General features: G+C 38.8%; 1 pseudogene; it reads right to left on the bottom strand.

The window, feature by feature from the left end:
* Positions 1-10841: 10841 nt before the first annotated feature.
* Positions 10842-11761, bottom strand: LOC111540985 (annotated as a pseudogene).
* Between the last annotated feature and the right edge of the window lie 1053 nt (positions 11762-12814).

Genomic DNA, 12814 nt, shown 5'->3' with positions numbered 1-12814 from the left:
AAAGCAGAGCGTTCAAGTGCTATATGATGTTATGATCTCATATATTTCCTTTTTCTTTCATTTTTTGATATTTTAAATAAAAATTTGAAGCCTTTTTTTCACTGAAATTATGAGCAAAAGATTTATTTACACCTGAGCACAGTATATATTGAGAGAATTATGCCACAAAAGCTGGTAGCAACAGCTAATTCTGGGGAATCTGAGGAACTGAAGAAAATCAGAGAAAACACAGGAAGAAGAGCCTGATTGGTCTGCTCTTTCTTGCTTGAGTTCTTTTCTTTCTGCAAGTTTCGTTAATCTATCTTGTTAATAGTCAATATATCTTGACTTTTTACTGCAAGATGAGTTTGATTCTCCTCTTTTTGGCTTGCTGGAAATGTGACAGATGACACTAATATTAACCTACTATTTTTCTTTTTGTGTCTGACATGGTTTGAATCTGTGTCCCTGCCCAAATCTTACTTTGAAATGGAATCCCCAGTGTTGGAGGTGGAGACTGGTGGGAGGTGATTGAATCATGGGGGTGGATTTTCCCCATGGTACTGTCCTTGCAGTGGTGACTGAGTGCTCAGGAGACCTAGTTGTTTAAAAGTGTGTGGCACCTCGCCTCTCCCTCTCTTCCTCCTGCTCTGGCTATGTGAAGTGCCTGCTTCCCCTTCACGTTTTGCCAGGATTTTAAGTTTCCCCAGGCCTCCCCAGAATCTGAGCAGATGCTGCCATTTTTCCTGCACAACCTGGATAATCATGAGCTAATTGTATCTCTTTTCTTTATAAATTACGCAGTCTTAGCTATTTCTTTATAACAATGTCCGAGTAGACTAATAAAGTGTCTATAGAATTGTTCCCAGCTATGGAAAAGCTGGAAAAATGTTCATGTGTCAGATCTCTTGGTCAAGGTTAAATCACTTTCTAAGTGTCTGTTAGGTATTTGGAAGTTGAATTAATGCGCAGTCCACTTCTCTATCACTGTCTCCATCATATTTGGACAACTTGGGCCTTGAAATGGTCACAAGGCTCCAGATAAAAATATTATAAATAATTATATGAGTAATTATATATAATTACATATCAGTGAGAGGAGGGGCCATCTGGGCTTCCTGGGTTGAGTAGGGGCTCAGAAAGCTGTGAAACGCACTCATTTCCTGCACCAGGACTTACTTCGGTCTTGGATGAATAATATTGAAGATACATGCTTACAATATTCCTAACACCAGGATTTGTGCATATGTTTTCTTCCCTAAGAAAGCTGTAAACAGCGAAAATGTTGCTGTACGCTTCCGTGTGTCCTTTCTCCCTTTCTCCCTCTCTCCCTTCCCCCTCCCCCAAAACTAAAAGGCATGTTAACTGCCCATTTTTCTGTGACCAGCAGACCTTACCTATACTCCCAATTCCAATTCCTTGTGAACATACTTTGTAAAGTCCTGTGAGATCCTGCCTCCTTTGCTATGCTGCTGCAAGGTCATAAAGTAGATAAAACCTAAGTTGCAGTTCCGGTTTTTCTCAAAATCTAAGACACGTCACAAAATAATTCACTGCCTTTGTTTCTCACTCTGGAAACATCTTCCCGCCACACGTATTTCCTGCCTTAAAGAGTTTAAAAGGCAATTGTATAATTTAATTCTGGCTACCCGTTCAGGATCCCTTCCACGCTGTGGAAACTTTGTACTTTCACTCTGCTCAATAAAGCCTACAACTTTTTCTCTCTCTTGGTCCGTGTCTCCATCACTCGCCATGGTCAGTCACCACACCAATTCTTTGGCATGGTTAGGCAAGAACCTTAAACATTACATTAGTAATTATATAAATAAATAACTTCTAGTAAATTATTAGGGAGGTATCACCTTTAATTAGAAATGAAGGGATAAGGGCAGATTTTTCAGCATGGGAGAATCTAAGCCTGATTCCCCAGAAAGCAGAACCTAAGGCAAAAGTTTGTATATTGGCTGCTTATTTGGAAATATGATCACGTAGGGGGAGTGCAAAACAAGCAGAGTGAATTAGGGAAGGAGGAAAAGCCAATGCAAGGATTTCTTATCTAGCTGATCACTGCTAGTGAAGACAGGTTTCCAATCTTGGGATGACCATCTGAAGAGCCGTATAAAACACATTTCAGAGGCTTAGTGTGGTGGCTCATGCCTGTAATCTCAGCACTTTGGGAGGTCGAGGCAGGCAGATTGTTTGAGGTCAGGAGGCCGAGACCAGCCTGGCCAACATGGCGAAACCCTATCTCTACTAAAAGTACAAAAATTAGTCAGGTGTGATGGTGCACACCTGTATTCCCAGCTACTCAGGAGGCTGAGGCATGAGAATCACTTAACCCAGGAGGCGGAGGTTGCAGTGAGCCAAGATCGTGCCACTGCACTCCAGCCTGGATGGTAGAGCGAGACTCTGTCTCAACAACAATAACAACAACAACAACAACAACAACAACAACAACATATTTCAGAAATGTTTTCCCAGGTACTGAAATAATTTTATCTACTAGCTTATGTGGGACTCAGGAGCTGCTTGACAGGTGTTAACTCTTTCATACTTCCAGGTTGTGTATGCATCAGTGCAGAGCTCGTTGCTGGAAGTGCTCCATCCAACAGAGTTAGGAAAGCCCCATGGCAAGCAGCTGTAGGTACTAGGCATTACCTGAGGTGGATTCTCAGATTATATCTGCATGGAAATCGTCACAGCAGCAGTGGCTGAATAAGAAATATTGTCAAAGGGACTATGAAATGGTGTGTAATAATTGTCTAATGTAACAGTCCACGTGATGGAATTCTTACAGTACACCGTGGGCTTTCTTTGTGATTAATAGGGGGCTCACACCTGGAGCCCACTTCATTGACTTATTTGTTTAATTTTTCAGCTATGAATACCAAAATCATCAGTCTTCTTTATTTATTAAGAGAATTTAATTCCACAAACAATAACAGCCAATTCAGGTAACCTTAGAAAATAGTCTTTTAAAAGTACTTAAAGAACACTTTGAGAAAGAAAAGGACACTTCTATAGATATGCATAGTCCTCCTCAATCCTTATTTCATTCTCAGTCTTATTTTTCACCTAGAACTAAATAATGTTGCTTATTAGAGATTTTTAAAAGGTTATTTCTGTTGTTCTATGGTTTAAAAACACAAAACACAAAGAGTCCTGACACTCTTGTCTACTGTCATGCAACTGAACCTTGTGGTTTAGTTAACCAGAAATCCTAAAAACTAGGCCTAGGCCATTGACATCTGGATGGATGTTCCAGCTTAGGACCACTTTAAATTTGGTAGTAGAGTATTCTAATTTTTAGCAAATTACTAAGTGTAAATTTAGGAAAAATGCATCCTTAACACAATATAAATGTCATTACCTGTCTTCCATGGAACAAGATATATAGTGAAGGTTAAACAACAAATAACTTCTGTAGGCAAAATAGAATTATAGTTTTAATTCACACAATAGAAATAAATTATTCTACTTTTTTGTTCATTTATTTATTTAATAATATCTCTTAGTGACTGTTCTTTATCACCCGAACAGACCTATTTATTTATTATTTATTATTTTTCCATGGTTTATAGCATTTCTTTGTATGTTGGTCAACATTCATTCAAGCAGTCACCTATCAACAGACAGATGTTTGTTTTTAGGCTTTAGTTGTTTGAAAAAGTTCTAAGATTATCTTTTTACATTGACTTTTTTTCTTTTTCACAAAGTATTATTGCACAATAAACATAAAAAAATGAAATTATTAGAGCAAAGGTATGTACACTTTTTACTTTCTTATTGTAGCATATTTTACCTGATCACCAAAATACACAACATAAAATTTAAACACTAAAATATAAAATGTAGAATGTAAACATCTTCCCTAGTGATAACTGATAATATTTGGACGTATGTATTAGTTTCTTAAGGCTGCTATAACAAATTACCACAAACTGGGTGCTTAGAACAACACAATAATTTTTAACAGTTCTGGCCACTATGAGTCCAAAATGGTGTCAGCAAGGATATGCTCGTTCTGAAGTTCTAGGAGAGAATCATTTCTTACCTCTTTCTTAGTTTCTGATGACTGCTGACAATTCTTGAAATCTCTTGGCTTGAAAACATATCACTCTAATTTCTGCCTCTGACAATACATGGCATCGTCCCTGTGAGTCTATTCACATCACCCTCCCTTTGTGCCTGTCTGTGTCCAAATTTCACCCTTCTTATAATGACACCAGTCATTAGATTAGGTTACACCCTGATCCAGTAAAATCTCATTTTAGCTTGATTTACATCTGCAAAGACACTAGTTTCTAATTAAGGTCACATTCTGAAGTTCTAGGTAGACATAAATTTGGGGGAGGGGTCACTATTCAATAACAATACAACATGTATCTGTTCATACCTATTCCTTATGTAAACAAAAATCTACAAGTATTGTCACTATAAAATGGAATTGTGTTTACACGTGGTATTTTGATATTTATTGTTTAACCTAACATTGTTTGATATTAACCCATGATGGTATATATAAATTTTCAGCACTTAAAAAATTGTCTCATAGTATTTTTTAACCAATCCTGTATTAGTAGACATGTGCATTGATTCCATTTATTCATTTTTATAAACAATACCATTTCTATAGACAGGGATTAGAAAACTGTGGTCTGTGATTTAAGTTTTGTCTGCTGCTTATTTTTATAAATACAGTTTTATTGGAATACAGCCAGACTCATTTACTTACATAATAATTTATAGCTGCTTTTGCACTAGAGTGGAAATATCAATTAGTTGTGACAGAAACCATATCACCTGCAAAGCAAAACTTCTTTACTCTCTGAAACTTTACAGAAAAATGTTTGCTGACACCTGGCTTAAAGGAATAAAGGAGTCAGAGACAAAGAGAGTGTGGGGAATAATTATTCATAGTTCCCTCTTCTCTTGCCCTCAGAATTCTTTTCAGTGTCCTATCATGGCCATATGAACACGCTGCAGAGGCCTCCTACTACAGGGAGCCTAATTGACTGAAGTGCCTAACTCCTGCAATTTGAAATCTATCATTGAATTTGCACCAAAGTGATGCCTCACATTGGCAACTCTCCACTATGACTGAGTGTGGTAAGGATGCTGAAGGAAACTCATTACTGGGGAATGTGGGACATGTTGGTAGGCTCCTTGGTCCTCTGAGTTTGGCTTTGCATCACAATCTAAGATACTTTGGCCAAAACTTCTCTTTCTTTCTTCTTAACTTGGGATTGAACTTATGTTGTGATGTGACTGCTCTCCAAACTATGATGGTTTTCTTCCTTACTTTCTTTCATACAGTGTTTCTTTGACTAAAATTCTTATATGGTAAATCCCATCTTGGCATCTGCTTTGCTGAAGAGTCATACTAATATTAGTAATACTGACAGTGATACAAGTAGTCAGATAAGGAACTGGAACTTTCTGTCTGGCAGGCAGAGGATGCTCTCTTGATTGAGGTGGGGCAGGATAGTACCTGATAAGAGGTGGTGGTTCAGTTGCTATTTCACCAGTGGAAGTAAATGTGGTAAGTGCAATGATAAAGCCATTTGAAATACATGGAGGAAGACTTGCCTACAAAAACAATAGAGTTTACTGATTATTGGTGACTTATTTTGGTGTTGTTTTGAAAGATGAGAGACAAACCACTAACATTTAATAGCTAATTGTAAGAACCAGAGAGCCTCGGTGGTGGTAGTATGTGAAGAGGCTTTTATCACCCGTAGTGGAAGGGCAGACACAGTCAATGGTAGGCTGAAGGCTTACTTGGAAGACTCACAGGGATCCAGTGAAGCCTAAACATTCAACTAAAGTGGTTCTATAATGTGTAGGTCAAGATGGTGGTAAAGAAAAACTAGAATTTTGAAAAGTGAGACAGAGTCATTATTACCTAGATGGGTGCTTCTGAAGATGTTTACTCAATAATGTTTTTTTGGACCTTCTAGACATGCAGAAATCTCTGCAGAGGTCTAGTATTATTTCTCTGCTAGATGATGCTGCAGAAGCTAATGCCCCAAAAGACAACAGGCACTTCCTCATGACATGCTTCCTCCCCTTCTCCTGGCTGCCAGGCTTGTAACTAAGGCAACATTACTGCGTAACACAGGTAGGTAACTCTAGATCTCATCAGAGATGCCAGGCTTATAACTAAGGCTACATTACTGCATAACACAGGTAGGTACACTCTCAACAGAGAATAAAAGATATATGCGTTTAAATAATTACAACAAGTAGCTGGCATGTATTGGCAGGAGGCAAAGGCAACCCTTGGGTTTGGATTTTGAGGATGCTTGATTGAAAGTGCTAGAACATAAAGGCTAGATGAGCAAGAATTAACTTACTTTCTCAGAAATAGAATGTTAAAACTTAGTATCATCATTAAAGGCTTAAAAGGTATAAGGGTCATGATGCCTATCACATATCTGTTTAATCTGTTTAATTCTGGTCCATGCAGAATGTAGATGAATCCTAAAGAATAACTATGGACTATTTTACACTTAATATAGAAACTGATTGCAACTATTGTGCCAGATGTGGTATCATAGATAGAACAGTATACTTAAGCCCTGATGTACATAGAATGTAGTCATTGATTTGTAAAATGCATTTTTCCTGTTCCAATTAGAAAAGTGAATCACAAACAGCATTCACATGGGACAAACAATTTTCATTTACAGTTTTGTTTCAAGACTATGTTAATTCTACTGCCCTATAACATGACAGAGTCCACAGAGATCTAGACTGCTTGACATCCCACAAAACATCACGTGGATCTATAACATTGACAGCATCATGTTGAATGGTTGGACAAGATGAGCGAGATTGCCTAAATAATATAGGACTTTCTCAGATACATGCACTCCAGAGGTAGGAGACAAATCCTATGAAGATGCAAGAACTAGCCACTTTAGTAAAGTTTTTAAGGATGCAGGGATCAGGGAAATACCAAGATACCTCTCAAAAACAAAAGTCAAATTGATGTATTTTGCATACTCTCCTGCACCTCCCTGAAGAAAGAAACACAGAGCTTTACAATACCCTTTAGAGTGTGGGTGACACATCCCACACATAGGAAAATTGCTTGAGTTCAAATAGTGGGTGACATAGGAGGCTGTAACTTTAACTGGAGGCCAGGAGCAGCAGGTCTAGGCCATTGTGCAATCATCTCTGCGGCTTGGGCCACATGATCTGGCAAACCTGTCACTGGGTATCAGTTGTGGGACAAGATGCAGGATGGAACTAATGGCAAATTCCAGTAGCAGTATCACAATGAAGAATCCTGGGATTTGGGAGTAAGACCATACTAACTGCAGCAAAGGCTTGCTTGTCTTTTGATAAACAGCTCTTGGTGTATTACCGAGACTTGGAAGAGAAAAAATACTTGAATATAGACACTTTGGTAACCAGATTCCGTGATGTCACCCAGTGATTCATGCTTCCTGGTACACAAGCCCTTTTTTAGTCTGGTTAAACATTGTATCAGGGTTATTCTGCATGGCCAATAGAAAATAGCAGACATGACACTAGATTGTATCTGAGAATAGGTCATTAAAGGGTTTGTAGCTTTTTCTCTCTTCTTGGATTACTAACTCTTGGGGAAACCAACTTCCACGGCCATACTGCAGTAGCCTCATGGAGAGATTTATGTGGTAAGAAACTAAGGCCTCCAGTCAACAGTCATGTGGGTATAAATTCTTAGAAGTGGATCCTTTAGTCTCATTCAAGCCTTAAGATGACTTTAGCCCCTGCTGGTATATTTATATCATTATACCACATATTTATATCATACCTCATGAAAGAACCTGAACTAGAACCACCTGTCAAACTGCTCCCACACTTCTTATTTTCAACAACTCTATGTGATAATAAGTGTCGGTTGTTCTAAGTTGCTTTGTTTAGGGATAATTCATTTTACAGCAACATATCAGGCAGTGACTATCTGTCTAGAACTTCCTGTAGTGACCAAGATACTGTCGGACCTGCCAAGTTATAAAGTCAGACGCATCAAGTTATGAAGACAGCAGATCATCATTAGATGTAAATAATGCATCAGAATTGATCCTGAGTGGGACCACAGGGCACAAATAGACTGCAGGAGCAAGAAGTCCAGACACCCATGTTACTCAACAGAGTTGCACTAGTGCTTCTCCAGGCTTTGCACTTATACCTAGGGAGGGAGAAGGGGTGTCCAGAATGACCAACCAAGGAAGAGAAAAAAGCCTGAATAAGGTTATAAGGTTTATATATTGGCCAGCTTGGAAAGTAGGTGCAAGAAGAAAATGGATGGAGTTTGCCTTGCAGCCGCATTCAGGCATGGCTGGCCCCAAATAACAATGGAGAAAAAAATCTTTCCCATGGGTGGAGCAGTGCAATAGCTATGGGTTTTGAGTGAAAGAAGTGGCCCTATGGTGGCCCTATGGTGAGAATAAAATTGCCTGGACAGTGCTCAATAGCCTGGATGCCTAGTTGGGGTTATAAAAGTGAATGGAGTAAAGATTGAAGGCAAGAAGGTCTGGGTCAAAAGCATGTGGTGAATATATGAGAATGGGTATAAAATTTGAAGACTTTTGTGTTACATGGTAATAACTATCAAAATACCAAAGCATATCCACATCAGAAGACAACTAAGTATATAAAATGACTTAGTCAATTGACATTAGCTAGTCTTCATCATCAGCCACTGTAGAACTGGCACATAGTGACCATGGTGGCAGAGATGAAAGCTGCATGTGAACTCAACAGCATAGACTCCCACTGAATACCCAACTTGTCAGCAGCAGAGACCAATGATAATTTTCTAATATGTCTTTCCCAGCCTACCCGGTTTCCCTTTTTCTTCCACACAGGTGTTTCACTTTCACTTCTTTGGTTTCAAAATTCTTATATTTGTAATCTGTCTCTTTTTCTGAGAACTGAGACTCACATAGCTTTCTTTGACAAACCTTATCATAAATCAGATGGCAATGGATATTGGGTGACACACTCCATCAAAGCCAACTTCTAGTGATACAACAAGCATCTCAGAAGAGTAGAAATTGAATGAAGTTCAGGTGGAACATTAAAAAATGAATAACTAGACAAGGAAGATATTTTCACTTCTCCAAATAGATTGCAACTGTCTGTACAGCAAACTTGATTTAGTTTTTGGTATTTAGGAATGAGGTAGACACACAATAGTTGCCTTGTTTTTATGACTGAAGCCGTTCTTGCGAACTATTCCACTTAGTCTTGCTCCACAACTTCTTCATTCTATATTCTTGGTTGTCTTTAAAAAGATAATATAGGCATAATAGAATGGGAAGATGTCTTATGATTAGATATATTAGGATTAGAATCCAGGCTAACTACTCGCTACCAGTAAGTGTAACTTGCATACAGAAATTGAGCCTTTGTAACTTAATCTGCAAAATGGATATTATTATATAACTTGAGTTAAATTTGAAATAATTCAATAAGCTATTTTATGTAAAAATACCTAGAACAGCTATCATGGAGCCACCTAAAGAGTTGGTATTTTTGCTGGAATTAATAGAATGTGAGGAAGATAATGTGGAACCCTTTATTCACTCCTTTTCTAAGACAGAAATGCCCCAACATTAGTGGTAGTCCTGAATTTTTCTTAGGGTTTCTTATCACCCAGTATCTTCACCTGCTTTCCAAGATTTGAATGCTATAATTCTTCTCCATCAATGGGATTATATTTTAATGACAGTAGAATATTCAGTAGTTTTTTTTTTTTTTTTTTTAGTTTTCTCTGAACTCTGCCATGCTAATTATGATGGTGACAAAAGGTATTAGACATAAATCCTCTCTCCATGCTCTAACCTTCAGTGAGAGATCTGGCTTATGAAGAACAAAAAGGCACAAAGAGTCTAAAATAAAATAATGATCTACTCTATTATTACATTCCTACACTGCTATAAATAACTATCCGAGACTGGGTAATTTATGAAGAAAAGAGGTTTAATTGGCTCATGGTTCTGCAGGCTGTACAGAAAGAATGGCTAGGAGGCCTCAGAAAACTTGCAATCATGGCAGAAGGCGAAAGGAAAGCAAGTGCGTCTTACCATGGCAGAGCAGGAGTGAGAGACAGAGTGAAGTGGGAAGTGCTACACACTCTCAAACAATCAGATCTTGTGAGAACTCCATCACAAGAACAGCAAAGAGGAAATCTGCTGAAATGATCCAGTCACCTCCCACATATGTCATCCGCAAATCCCTTCATTTTTGTCATCACATACACATCATCACAATCATCCTGTCAGTACTGTGAACATACCACATTACTATTTCATTTAAAGTATTCTTGATGAAAACGTCAATTGCCTGAAGAGTTATCACATGTTAAGGTGTTGTACTAAGATAATAAGTACTGCATTCCTTTCAGCAAAAAGATACTAGTTAGAAATAGACACAGATAATTTGAGAAACAGAAAATATAAAGAAGACTGAAGCAAATATAAAGTCTCCACCAAGAAAAGGAAACATGACCTTGGATCATTGCAGAGCAATATTGTATGTAACTGATGAACATGAACAAAACACAGATGTGAATGTCATCAGGAGACCCATGCCATCAGAGTGTCCCTGGTAAATAGGCATAGAAAGAGATAGACTAGTCACTCCCTTTTGTAGTCCATAACTCAATGAAAGTACAAATATATTGGTCCTTCTTGTAAACTCCACCAACTACCCCCCCAAAAAAGAAAAAGAAAATCACTTATCCTTGGTTTATTTTTCCCACAGCTCATATGGAGATACAACTGGGTACTGAATGGTTGGGCAAAAGCATTATCACTTGTCCTTATTGTTCACTTACTCACAGGTTTATTGCTGGGACCCGTAGTCTATGCAATTCCTCTGCACAGGCATTTGACCTGTATTTCCTTCATCTTTATACCATAGATGATGGGGTTGAGCATTGAGGGCAGGAGAAGGTAGAGATTGGCAAGGAGAATATGGGTATGAGGTGAGATATCATGACCAATGCGGTGGGTAATAGAAGAAAAGAGTTCAGGCACATAAGTGACAAGGATGAAAAAGAGGTGTGCTGAGCAGGTATTGAAGGCTTTGCAAGTGACATCTCAAGAGCTGAGGCGTACCACAGCCTGGAGGATGAAGGCATAAGAGAAGCCAATGAGCAGCAGATCAAGTCCCACCACAAGCAGGATCATGAAGAACCCATAGATACGATTGGGCCTGTTGTGGTTACAGGCCATCTTCACCATAGCCATGTGATCACAGTAGGTATGAGGAATGGCTGTGTGGCAGACGGTTAATCTTTGAAGTAGAAGAGGCATGGGTAGGATAAGGATCACACCCTGGCAAGGGGGGCCAGCAGTCTCAGGCTTCCAACTAAAGAATGGTTCAGAATTATGTTGTAGCGTAAGGGCTCACACATGGCCACAAAGCGGTCAAAAACCATGAAAACAAGGAGGGCTGATAGTACCACGGATGATCCATGGATGAAAAACATCTGAGTGAAACAGGCATTGGCAGCTATGTCCCGATCATTGAACCAGAAGAGGCAGAGGAGTTTGGGCACCACAGCCAGAGTGGATATGAGGTCAGCCACCATCAGTAGGGCCAGAAGCAGGTACATTTGTGAATGAAGTGTGGGCTCTGTGGCCAACAGGAAAAGGATAGAACCGTTGCCAATGAGGATAGCCAAAAACATGGAGCAGAAAGGAACAGATAGCCACAAGTGCTGTGACTCTAAGCCCATCAGCGTGAATGTCATGAAGCCGGAATGGTTGAGGATCAGCATGGTTGAAATAGTTGGCGGTTGTTAAAGTTTTACACCTGTCAATGAGACATGGTTGGTGCATTGTTATTACTGGGTTTGGGTTCTAAAGACTTGCTGAGACAGGGCCTAGAGAGAGATGGCAGAATAGACCTTTGAGATCATTAAATCCACAATCTGGTTTCAAGTCTATCTCTAAGCACCTACATTGCTTTCACAATAATTTATTTATGGGACTTTGGCTTCTTTTCTGTATAAAGGATATTGTAGTGAACATTTATTCTCACCTTTTCCAGTTCAGCAATTCCACATTTTAAGAAGTCTGACTAAATAGGATAAAACTTTATCTTTGATAGAAAGATGGAAAAACTTGATAGAAAAGCCATAACCACCTCCTTGGGAAGCCTCCAAAATGTATAAAAAGAGAGGAAACATATTTTTCCCCCACCTTGTTCCAGGGGCTCTGAACTGTTGGAAGAACTGAGTTCCTTTGCTTTTATGTTTTGTCCCTCTTTTAGAGATCCACTTTTAAGTGGTGATTGCCTCACTCCCCTTGGGGCCTTCTGGGTTTTGGCCGACAAAATATGAAAGATACAATGTCCAAATAAAAACACTATCAAGTGGCTATTTCCCATCATCTCCTGAGTTATGCATATTTGTAACTTGCTGGACAATCCATTGAGGTTTTGGATTTGACTCGTGCATCTCTCTCTCTCTCTTTACTATAACTGACCTTCATGTGTAAATTGTATTACCTTTAATCATGAGGTAGGTATTTGCTTTAAATTTGTACACTGGGCTACCTAAGAGTACTCATTCTTTAGTTTTTATCATAAATTAAGCAGAATTTCTCTCTCTTTCCAGGGATCCATGGACACTTTAAGTACTAATTAAATCAAGAACTCTTTCCACCAATTCCTACCTCTGTGGTACCAACTGCCTTTCATTTCCTATGCATTGTCCAAGCTATCTATTTTTTGGTAGTAGACATTCAATTTAAGCTTATGGCCTCCGGTCATAGCTCCATATGTTGGGGAATTATATTTAGAAATCCTCTGAGCTGTGCAGTTGTGAAGC

Source organism: Piliocolobus tephrosceles, chromosome 13 (genome assembly GCF_002776525.5).
Source record: "Piliocolobus tephrosceles isolate RC106 chromosome 13, ASM277652v3, whole genome shotgun sequence".
Taxonomy (NCBI): domain Eukaryota; kingdom Metazoa; phylum Chordata; class Mammalia; order Primates; family Cercopithecidae; genus Piliocolobus; species Piliocolobus tephrosceles.
The sequence above is the reverse complement of the archived record's forward strand: the minus strand, read 5'-3'. Positions and strand labels throughout refer to the sequence as shown.